Genomic DNA, 12,277 nt, shown 5'->3' with positions numbered 1-12,277 from the left:
ATCTGAAGAGATTTCCATCTACAAATTCCATCTTTTGTGTAATGGTTTACAAGTAGCAATCTGACAATCACAATATTTCATAGTCACTTACCTTTTCTGGTTATAACATAGTTGTAATCTTCTTTAGTATAATAACTTGGACTACAGCATTTCAAGTTGAAAAGGGAACAATAACATTTTTACTTGTGATATAGATTCTTCCCACGTTTAATCTATGGATCATGTCTCTACATACCTCCTCTTACTCAGTGTAAGTTTAAAAAGGCATCCATAGTGTGGCTACTTCACTGGAAATAGCTAAAACTTTGAAATAAAAGTTTCTATAATGCTGTGAGCAACCTCAAAACCACAACATGTGTACGTGCCAACCCAAGTCTCGCAACCCCCCCCCCGCCCCAAACCCCACCATTTGTCCCCTACTGAAAATACCCAGAATCACAAATGGGAGTGGCACTATGGATCTTTACTCTGCGTGGTGTTTGGTTTTCCATCTTAATTGGTTATGCAAAATCCAACTGGAGCTCTCTGATTCTCAATTGAGATTGATGAGGGAAGGGTGCAGATGTCATTTTCATATACTTTAGTAAGGTGTTTGATAAGGTTCCCCATGCTAAGATGATGAAGAAGGTGAAGTCGCATGGGGTCCAGAGTATGCTAGCTAGATGGATAGAGAACTGGTTGGGCAACAGGAGATAGAGAGGAGTAGTGGAAGGGAGTTTCTCAAAATGGAGACCTGTGACCAATGGTGTCCCACAGGGATCCATGCTGGGACCACTGTTGTTTGTGATGTACATAAATGATTTGGAGGAAGGTGCAGGTCACTTCATTAGTAAGTTTGCAGATGACACTAAGATTCGTGGAGGAGCAAATAGTGGAAAGGACTGTCAGAGAATACAGCAGAATATAGACAGGTTGGAGAGTTGAGCAGAGAAATGGCAGATGGAGTTCAATCCGAACAAATGTGTGGTGATGCATTTTCGGAGATGCAATCCCAGAGCGAACTAGAAAGTAAATGGAAAAGTCCTGGGAAAATTGATGTACAGAGACATCTGGGTATTCTGGTCCATTGTTCCCTGAAGGTGGCAACGCAGGTCAGTAGAATGGTCAAGAAGGCATATGGCATGCTTTCCTTCATTGGACGGGGTATTGAGTACAAGAGTTGGCAGGTCATGTTACAGTTGTATAAGACTTTGGTACTGCATACAGTTCTGCGTGCCACATTACCAAAAGGATGGGGATGCTTTGGAGAGGGTGCAGAGGAGGTTCACCAGGATGTTGCCAGGTATGGAGGGTGCTAGCTATGAAGAGAGGTCAAGTAGGATTATTTTCATTGGAAAGAAGGAGGTTGAGGGGGAAACCTGATTGAAGCCGACAAAATCATGAGAGGTGTAGACAAAGTGGATGGCAAGAAACTTTTTCCCAGAGTGGAGTGCTCAATTACTAGGGGTCATGAGTTCAAAGTGAGAGGGGAAAAGTTTAGGGGAGGTATACGTGGAAATTTCTTCATGCAGAGGGTGGTAGTGGACTGGAATGCATTCCCAACGGAGGTGGTAGGAGCAGGAACGATCGCGTCATTCGAGATGTATCGAGACAGATACACGAATGGGCAGGGAGCAAAGGGATACAGATCCTTAGAAAATAGGTGACAGGTTTAGATAGAGGATCTGGATTGGCACAGGCTTGGAGGGCTGAAGGGCCTGTTTTTATGCTGTAATGATCTTTGTTCTTTGTACAGACACATTATTTCATGGTCACTTTATTTTGCGGAAGCTGTGAGTGAAAGCTGGTAGACTATTATTCTAATCCAGACTCTTTAATCCAATAACATAATTTCCTTGAAGTTCACAATATTTCACAATGTACCTCGACATGTTTTCAATGAGAATCAGTGTTTACATTCTAACAATGTTCCAAATATAACTCTTTCATTTACGGCTTGAGTCCTTGAGCCTGCCCACATCCGTTCTGCTTATTCATGATCAAAATGACCAATCATCCATACTTGTAGCAGCTCTGGCTGACCAGCTTGTTGCCACCCTTCCTAAAATGCAATATCTCAGTTAATGGCATTCCTCAGATCAATTGGAAAGACCAGTGTTCAGATCATTTCAGCCAAATTCCAGTGGCTCACTAGAATTATTACAGACATTCTTTCAAACAAGTCAATGATGCAGCATCTAGGACTGAAATAGGGTAAGGAGTCACATTCTAAAGGAATGGAGAAAAGTATGTTCTTCAATTCGATATATGGATAGTCGAGAACTTTAACTTTAAAACGACTCAACGAAGGGAGGAGGTGAAAGATAAACAGTGGAAGATTTGGCTTTGAACATTATTCTTTCAACTTAGGCAATTTTGTCAAATTCGCTGCTAAATCCTGTCCCCTTTGCTAATTCTTAGAAACCAATGTAGATAAGTTTTGACAAGGTCAATACAAAGCATCAAACTGTTTGGTTTTCTGTTGCTTGTCCATCACACTCAGCAGAAGAGATTGGATAATTAAGACATGTGATGTTAGAACTTAAGAGTAGGAGTAGATCATTCATACCTTCAAGTCTGCTTCACTGTTCCAGGTCAAGTGTAAGTTTCTATACCAAGACTGTTTTCCTACACCACCCCTTATCTTTTGGTGTCATTAATATCTAGCAATCTATTGATCTGTCTTCAACATAGAAAAGGAAAGACCAGACCTAAAAGTTGAAGTTCTAAATTGAAGGAAGGCTAATTTTGATGGTATAAGGCAAGAACTTTCAAAAGCTGATTGGGGCAGATGTTTGCAGGTAAAGGGATGGCTAGAAAATGGGAAGCCTTCAGAAATGAGATAATGAGAGTCTAGAGATAGTATATTCCTGTTAGGGTGAAAGGAAAGGCTGGTAGGTGTAGGGAAAACTGGATGACTAGAGAAATTGAGAGTTTTGGTTCAGACAAAGAAGGAAGCATATGGACAGGAGAGATTGAGTGAATCCTTAGAAGAGTATAAAGGCAGTAAGAATATACTTAAGAAGGAAATCAGGAGGGCAAAAAGGGGACATGAGATAGTTTTGACAAAGGGCTTTTACAAATATATTAAGGGCAAAAGGGTAACTCGGGACTGAATAGGGCCGCTCAAAGATCAGCCTTTGTGTGGAGCTGCAGGAGATGGGGGAGATACTAAGCGAGTATTGTGCATCAGTGTTTACTGAGAAGAAGGACATGGAAGATATAGAATGTAGGGAAATAGATGGTAACATCTTGAAAAATGTCCATATTACAGAAGAGGAAGTGCTGGATGTCCTGAAATGCATAAAGTTGGATAAATCCCCAGGAGCTGATCAGGTATAGCCTAGAATTCTATGGGAAGTTAGGGAAGTGATTGCTGGGCCCCTTGCTGAGATAATTGTGTCATCAATAGTCACAAGTGAGGTGCCTTAAGACTAGAGATTGGCTAACATAGTATCACTATCTCAGAAGGGTGGTAAGGACTGGTCAGGGAACTATAGACCTGTGAACCTGACATTGGTCATGGACAGATTGTCGAAGGGAATCCTGAGGGACAAGATTTACATATATTTGGAAAGGCAAGGACGAATTAGGGATAGTCAACATGGCTTTTTGAGTGTGAAATCATGTCTCACAAACTTGATTGAGTTTTTGAAGAAGTAACAAAGAGGATTGATAAGGGCAGAGTGATAGACGTGACCTATATGGACTTCAGTAAGGCGTTCGACAAGGATCCCCATAGGAGTTGGTTAGCAAGGTTAGAACTCACAGAATACAGGGAGAGTTAGCCATTAGGATACAGAACTGGTTCAAAGGGTGAGCACAGAGGGTGATAGTGGAGGGTTGTTTGTCAGACTGCAGGCTTGTGACCAGTGGAGTGCCACAAGGATCGGTGCTGTGTCCAGTACTTTTCGTCATTTATACAAATGATCTGGATATGAACATAGGAGGTATCGTTAGTAAACTTGCAGATGACACCAAAATTAGAGGTGTAGTGGACAGCGAAGAGGGTTACCTTAGATTATAACAGGATCTTGATCAGATGGGCCAATGGGCTGAGGAGTGACAGATGGAACTTAATTTAGATAAATGCGAGGTGTTGTATTTTGGTAAAACAAATTTTAGCAAGATCGATACACTTAATGGTAAGGTCCTAGGGAGTGTTGCTGAACAAAGAGATCTTGGAGTGCAGGTTCATAACTCCTTGAAAGTAGAGTCGCAAGTAGATAGGATAGTAAAGAAGACGTTTGGTATGCTTTCCTTTATTGGTCAGAGCATTAAGTATAGAAGTTGGGAGGTCATATTGTGAATATACAGGACGTTGTTTAGGCCACTTTTAGAATGTTGCGTGCAATTCTGGTCTCCTTCCTATTGGAAGGATGTTGTGAAACTTGTAAGGGTTCAGAAAAGATTTGCAAGGATGTTGCCAGGGTTGGAGGATTTGAGCTACAGGGAGAGGCTGAATAGACTGGGGCTGTTTTCTCTGGAGTGTCAGAGGCTGAGTGACCTTATAGAGGTTTTAAAATCATGAAGGACATGGATAGGGTAAATAGACAAGGTCTTTTCTCTGGGGTGGGAGAGTCCAGAACTAGAGGACAAGATATAAAAGAGACCTGAAGAGCAACTTTTTCATGCAGGGGGTGGTGCTTGTATGGAATGAGCTGCCAGAGGGAAGTGGTGGAGGCTGGTGCAATTGCAATATTTAAAAGGCATCTGGATGGACGCATGAATAGGAAGGGTTTAGAGGGATATAGGCCGGGTGCTGGCAAGTGCGACTAGATTAGGTTGGGATATTTGGTTGGCATGGACAAGTTGGACCGAAGAATCTGTTTCCGTGCTGTACATCTCTATGATCTATTATCTAATTATATCCTTTCCTTTGTAAGGCGCAAAAAATACATACTATACTCCAAGACAGTCTCGCCAAAGTTGCTTTGTCACAGAAGCACGAGATCTTTACTCCTATAATCAAATTCTTTTGCAATAAAAGCCCAAGTACTATTTGTCTTCCAGATTGCTTGCTGAACCTATGTGCTAGCTTTTAGTGAATTCTGAACAGGGAAACCCAGACCCCTTGCACAAGCAACAATTTACAATTTCTTATTTAAGAAATACTATGCATGTGTATTCCGCCCACTAAAGTGGATTTTCTCACATTTATCCACATAATATACCATCTACATTGTTCTTCCTCACTCAGACAGCTTGTGTTATCTCCCATGGTGAGGCCTTTTTGCGTCATCCTCACAAGACACATTCCACATACTTTTGTGTCATTCGCAAACTTTGAAATATTACATTTGGTCCCCACATTCAATTCATTGTACAGATAACAAACAGCTAGGATTCAAGCAGTAGTCCTGGTGACACCCCACTGGTCTCTTAACAGAAAATGAAGTATTTGTTCCAGGTCTGTTTTCTTTCTGTAAATCTACCCTACTTTCTAAAATAGTGGAGCTACACGTGCAAGGCTTTCTTTTGCAGGCACTTTTTCAGGATCTGTAGAATGTAGAATCTGTAGAATCAGCTATCTCTATAGTCAACTTTTCCAACACTCTGCAATATAGGTAATTGACTCATGGGGCAGCTTTCACTGTCATCAATTTATCTAATGCTGCGTTTTTAAAAAGGCTATTTTCCTTCAGTTCTGCATTCTGACTAGTTGCTTGTTTCTCTTTTATTTTTGGGAGATTTTGTGTATCTTCCTCAATGAAAACAGGCAGAAAATAATTGTTTAGCTTTTTTGTCTCTTCTCTGGTTTCCTTGTAAATTTTCCTGTGCTTGTAATGGACCTACATTTATCCTTGCTAACCTTTTCCTCTATAAATATTGATGAAGCTTTAACAGTTTGTTTTCTGTTTCTTGCTCGTTTGCATTTACTTTATCAGTTTCTTGGTCCTCCTAAATTGCCTCCAATCCTCAGGCTTGCTATTTATTTTGGCAACTTCATAAGTCTCCCCCTTTGTTCCAATACAAATTTTAACTCCTTTTGTTAACCCCAATTGATTTATTTTTCCTTTTGAGTATTTGTGCCTTAAAGTGATGTATGTTTGTTGTAAAACATTTGTTTAATTCTTTAAATATTAACCATTGCATGACCACATTTAATGTGTTGCTCCAATCCATGGCAACCAACTTATCCCTGTCCCTTCATCGGTTCCTTTGCCCATTCACCTAAGCTTCAACACCTACCACCTCCCCCTCCACCAATTCAACTTCTTGTTCAAAGATATCACTAGGAGCCCTGATTCTGTACATAAATGAACTGCCTTTAAAGCAAATACAGCAGCCAAAGTGAAACGCTAGCTTCCCCTCAGGGCTAAACAGTGTTGCTGCTGGTGCAAGTAAAACAACTAACAGTTCTTACAAGTTATAGTGATGCATTTATTTATATATGCTGAAGCTAAAGGCAAGATTTACCTCCCTCATTTTAATATACATAAATAGTCATGGTTTCTGCCAGCGATTATTTGTTGAATTTTACAAAGCAATGTATTCTCTGGTCGCCTCGCCTTTCCCAGCTAAAATGACAGAGAGCCCAACGGGGGAATCACATATTTCCCTGCCTGCCATTTAGCAAAGGCAAGCAGCATTGAATCAGACTTTGGCCAGGTACACAGGACTCTCACTAGGTGCCCAGCTGACATCCTGTGGCAAGGACATGGGTAGGAAGATGTTTGAAAGACCAGTGGTGGAAATGCTAACCTAAGGGAGGTTAAGACCTTCAGGTTCCATCCAGTGGGCACAGGGAAGGATGTCCCACTCTGCCTGATACTAATCTCACAGGGAGACCAGCCAGACTGGTTGCTTGGCATGGGTATTTCGTACCAGTTAAATCACAGCAGTGGCAAGTTGTGGTCCTTAAGTGATGGTTACCAGCCTTCACAGAATCACAGAATTGTTATAGCACTGATGGAGGCCCATTATACCTGCTCTAGTAGTATTTCCTCATGTCAACCTAGTGCCTTTATCCACATCCTTCCACACCATTTCAATCTGAATGCCTCAATTGAACGTGTCCCCATCATATTTCCAGGCATTGCATTCCATACCCAAACTACTCACTGTGTGAAAAACGGAATTATCAGAGTTTGTTTCCACTTCAGGGATTGGGCTGTGGTCAGTTTTGCAGGTCAAGTTTAATCAATCTGGGATTACAAGTGCACCATTTAGGGTGCTATTGAGACATCAGTCTCAAGTTTTTCCTGCATTGAGGCAAAAAGAGGTAATGAGTATGATTGAAGTGGATGCAAAAGCAGTTAGTGGAGACACTGGAGAGATGATGAGGTATTCCCAGTGAGTGAGCAGGAAGTGCAGAGGACAGGGAATGTTTGTGGATTGAGTGGATGAGGTGGCAAGAGCTGTTGAATGGACATGATGTCTGTAATAATAAGGGCTGTAGTCTGAGAGTCTTGGTAGAGACATGTCCAGTAACAGTGTTTGAACAAGTAATAGCCTTGTGTGTGTGAGGTCACAGAGAAGGTGGAACCGAGGATCATTGATAACTTTCTACATTACTGAGCATCACATTTCATTCACTACATGGGGCTTGAGGAAAAAAACTGTCCACCTTTCATCCATTGAGTCTACCAACACCTCCAGTTCCCTGCGAAACAGGAGCAAGTCTCCCTTTCCTCTCGGCCACATGTCGAGTTTCGATAACCATGGTATGAGGGGTAGTTCCTGGCTTGTAGCACTGTTGGAGATGAACTTGGCTTGTGGCACCAGTGACGTGAAAACTGGGAGATGCGATAGACATCTTTACCGCCTGTGTGCCTATTTACTGGGGTTTCAATGCGAAATGTTGAATAAAGAATTACTCAAGAATAAAGCATCAATAACAGGAGGGCAGATAGAAAACCAAAGTTGGCTAGTGAATGATGTGGTTCCTCCTCACTGCTTACCCATTGACACTGGGGAGAATTTGCTTGGTCTCCTCCCCTTGGTCCTTGGCAATCTCCTGCATTTCCTCCTAATAGCAGTGTACCCTGTGATGGTTTAATATATTGCAATCTGTATGAATAAAGAGATTACTTTTTGTATTTCAATTTTCCGTTATTGATGGTGGGCTGTCTTATTGAACAGTGATGGATGGCAAAGTCCTGTTATCGAATCACATCATTTACAAATGGTGACATGAGATAAATATAAAGAAAGAATAAAATTGAATTAATTTTTTTTTCAAGGATGGATGTGTAGCTGAGTACCAAAACATCAGCACGATGAATGTTTTTCAGTGAGTAGTGCTGAAATCATGTTCACTAATTCAGATATTCAAGGCAGTGGGAGAAGGGGTGACATATTTATCTAAACAAAAAAAGACAAATGCAGGCACAGGATAGTTTTTAGGTTGGTGCTTCTACCTTCAAAGACACATTACCACTGACATGATTCAGAATTGGATTAAATGCATATAGCTTTATAAAACCATTACATATCTGATGGGCTATAAGAGACAATTATGTCTCATCCTCTGACCTAGCAAAACCACCAGAAATGGAGTAATAATCTTGCATGCTAAAGGACTTGTGCTTTATTTTTTAAATGAATAATTGTGTATTAACTAAAGTTTAAAATTTCCTTTGGAATTTAAATCCTGTTTACACCCTAAACTAGAGTTAGTGAACAGATTCATAACAAACAAAGATTGTGCATAAGACGTTTCTGAATTAATTAAAATTGAGATTATCCCTCGCTGTCCCAAATGGATAAATAGTGGAGTTTACCAACTTCTTTGTGGAGGAGAATGTATGATGACAGGATGGAGGGAGGATGCTTTCTCAGCTGAAAGGCTGCTCCTCAGTTTTGGGTACTCAGTGTGATGCAGGATCCAGGTGAATGTTCCATCCATTGGTGGCATATAGAAGAAATAGCAGAAATTGTTCTTTCCTCATCTGTTTTGTACATGCAGCATTTTGGTGTGCTTGTTCAAACTCTGCAGCACCTCTTAGATTCTGCAGGTTGTATTTTGTTTGTGACAACTTTCAGATCAATTTTAAGGTTGCTCCGCAATAACTTAGCCGAAGGATTTGTCAACCTGTTATGATGTAAGTTTTATGATTTATATGTATTCTAATACCGTATATACTCAAGGAATAGTTAATCTCGTCAAACCAAACATCTATATTTGGCCAAAAAATCTGGAATTTTCCATATATCTCATGGAAAAGTTAACCCTAGCTCTTCACAGAAAACAGATCAACATTTATGAGTCAGTATAGCAGCCATTGCACTCTGATCCAGTTTCCAGTCTGCCAGTTATCCTGCTCTGCTCCGGGTCTTCCAGTCTGCCTGCTGTCGCGCACTGCTGTCTGTTTTCAGAATTACTACAATTTGTTGTATTTTTTCTTTATTTGTTTAAAAATCAATTGGGCTTCTGCTAATGATACAATATGAATTTTGACGGGCATGAATTTCAGCCACTCAAAAGTAGGAGCCATGTCATAGTCAACCACTTAAATTTAACCTTAAAAAGTAGTCAACAACATTCAACTATTATTTGCCTATATATGGTATCTTTTATTTTGGAGTTTGGATTTTGAACTAGTGGCATCTGAATTTTGCTTTGTAGGAGAGATTTAACAGTATTTCTGGAGCTGTGATTTAACAAAATGAAGCAGTATGAAAGGGAGTTGCAGGGGTGAAAATGAGGATTTGTTTGCAATGTGAGACTATTACAATGGGCAGAGTGAATATTGAGAAACATTAGCTGCTTGCTTTCTGTTTCGAAGGATCAGGATTTTTTTTAATTATGGGAAAACCCATAGATTGGACGTGTTTGTTTGTCAGTTTACAAAAGTCTTGGATGAAGTTGGATGTATGAGTAGAGCTCGATAAAGTAGCCAGTTCAGAAAACTAGGTTACCATCAGACTCAGGTTTGGAAGTGCTGGTGTTGGACTGTTGTGTACAAAGTTAAAAATCGCACAATGCCAGGTTATAGTCCAACAGGTTTATTTGGAAGCATTAGCTTTCAGATCTCTGCTCCTTCATCAGGCTCCACAACCACCTGATGAGAAGAAAATGCTTCCAAATAAACCTGTTGGACTCTAACCTGGTATTCTGTGACTTTAAACCAGTTGAAGGAGTTTAGTTTGAAAATTCCACACCAAAGTTTTCAGTTAGAAGCTTCAAGGGGTGCTGGAAATTGAAAGAGTCTGAGCTCAGTGTTATGACTAACCAAGGAACTGTCTTATCAATCTCCCAAGGTCAGGAATCAAAAGGAACCTATAGATATGATAGATAAATGAACTCCATCTGGTAGTTGAATATGCTAAATAATGGTGTTGGGATTTTACTGTGTTTCAAAATCATTAAGATTATATTATATGAAAATAATTTAATTCATTTTCTTTTATCTTCTTTATGTTACAGATATACTTCTGTTTTTTTTGTTAAAACAAATCAGCAGTAATAAATCTCTGCGATTTATTGAAAGATCACCCTGTTAAATTAAAAACAATCTATTAAGCCAGATATCAGTGTGCAATCAGTCAGGATGGCTCACTGGTTAGCATTGCTGCCTCACAGCGCCAGGGGTGTGGGACTGCATGGGTTTACTCTCACAGTCTAATAATGTGCACCAATGGTCTATTGGTTTGGTAGATTAGCCATGGGGTATTCGGGGTTACAGGGATAGGGTTGGGACTGGATCGAGATGGGATGCTCTTCAGAAGGTCGATGTGGACTCAATGGGTTGAAAGGCCTGCTTCCACACTGAGGGATTTTGTTCCTCTGACTTGTCCAATGTTAACATCAGCTAAGATCTCTGTCTGTCAATCCCACTGTGACAGATGGTGAATTTTGGACTTAATCAACTCTAAAATTAAAAGATGCCATATTAATGACCATATGACCACTGTTGCTTGTCATAAAAGCTCACCAGATGCCCTAATCTGCCAACTTTCCCTGGTCTGACCTACATATAACTTGAGGCCAGTGACATCATTGTTGATTCTTAAATAATCAATTAAGATCCAATGAATGAACAGTAACTTTAAAATCTCAGTAAATACAAATGGGATGAAGGTCTTGTGATTACTAATTGCAGTGAAAAGAAAGTGCTCGTTAGAAACTTGTCCACCTCTGAAACACATGCTAACACTTTTTTATTAACATTGGGAAGGTGAGAATTTTTTTGCCCCTTCCATTCTACTTCTGAGCGTAAATATAATGATTCTCAGGGTAGAACTCGATTGGTGTCACAATCTGGTAAGAAGGTAGTGACGCAGTTTTATAATCTATGAATTTAAGGCCCAAGGCTGTCTTTGAATTTAGGCCTTAATAACTCATTTGAAGGTTTTCCTTGTTCCTTTGATTTGAAGGTGAAAAATAAAGCAGACGAAGCCTGTGGTGCTGTAGTGGTTCCAAGGGCTGAGGGTGGTAAGAGACCATTGATCTGGATTACACGAAGCCAGAGGATCATTCACATTTCTTTTGGTTTCACAATTATATTTCAGCATTTTTTTAAAAGTTTACCTCTTGTTAATGCTGATGCCTTATGCACAGAGCAGGCTGTCTCAATAGCTTCAATATCCAGTCTCACACGGGGGGTTAAAACGAGACATCTGGTCCCTCATGAACGCATTCAAGAGGCTTAATGCCTGTTTTATGTAGTCACCAGCATAATGTTGCGGGTTAGGCAAAAATGAGGACTGCAGATGCTGGAGATTAGAGTCGAGAGTGTAGTACTGGAAAAGCACCGCAGGTCAGGCAGCATCTGACGAGCAGGAGAATTGACGTTTCAGGCAAAAGCCCTTTATCAGGAATGAGACTGTGAGCCGAAGGGGTGGTGAATTAATGGGAGGGGTGGTGCAGAGGAGGAGGGGGGCTGCTGAGGGTAAGGTGGCTGAGAGTGCGATAGGCAGCTGGAGATGGGGGTAATGGTGGTAGGTCAGGGAGGAGGCTGGAGCGGATAGGTGGGAAGGAAAATGGACAGGTAGGAGAGATCATAAGGGCGGTGCCGAGTTGGAGGATTGAACCTGGAATAAGGGGAGGGGAGGGGAAGTGAGGAAATTGGTAAAATCCACATTGATTTCATGGGTTGGAGGGTCCCGAGGCAGAAGATGAGGCATTGTTCCTCCAGGCATCAGGTGCTTAAGGAGTGGCAATGGAGGAGGCCCAGGACCTGTAACTGGCAGAGTGGGAGGGGGATTTGAAGTGTTTGCCCATGGGGTGGTGGGGTTGGTTGGGCGGGTGTCCTGGAGATGCTTTCTGGAGCGCTCTGTGGCTAGGTCCAATCCAAACTTAAGCGTTTTAATGATTTGGGAGTTTGCCCTTATGCCCATTATAAGTCAGTAA

The 12,277-nt window shown here is 41.0% G+C and overlaps 1 protein-coding gene across 1 annotated transcript in view; it reads left to right on the top strand.

Annotated features, from left to right (window-relative positions):
• The window catches only part of csmd2 (CUB and Sushi multiple domains 2), a 602,495-nt gene that overhangs the window by 402,820 nt on the left and 187,398 nt on the right, over positions 1-12,277 (top strand). The gene's annotated exons all lie outside the window — the stretch shown is intronic.

The sequence above is a fragment of the Chiloscyllium punctatum genome, chromosome 27 (genome assembly GCF_047496795.1).
Source record: "Chiloscyllium punctatum isolate Juve2018m chromosome 27, sChiPun1.3, whole genome shotgun sequence".
Taxonomy (NCBI): Eukaryota; Metazoa; Chordata; class Chondrichthyes; order Orectolobiformes; family Hemiscylliidae; genus Chiloscyllium; species Chiloscyllium punctatum.
This window is presented reverse-complemented; position numbering and strand designations above follow the sequence as displayed.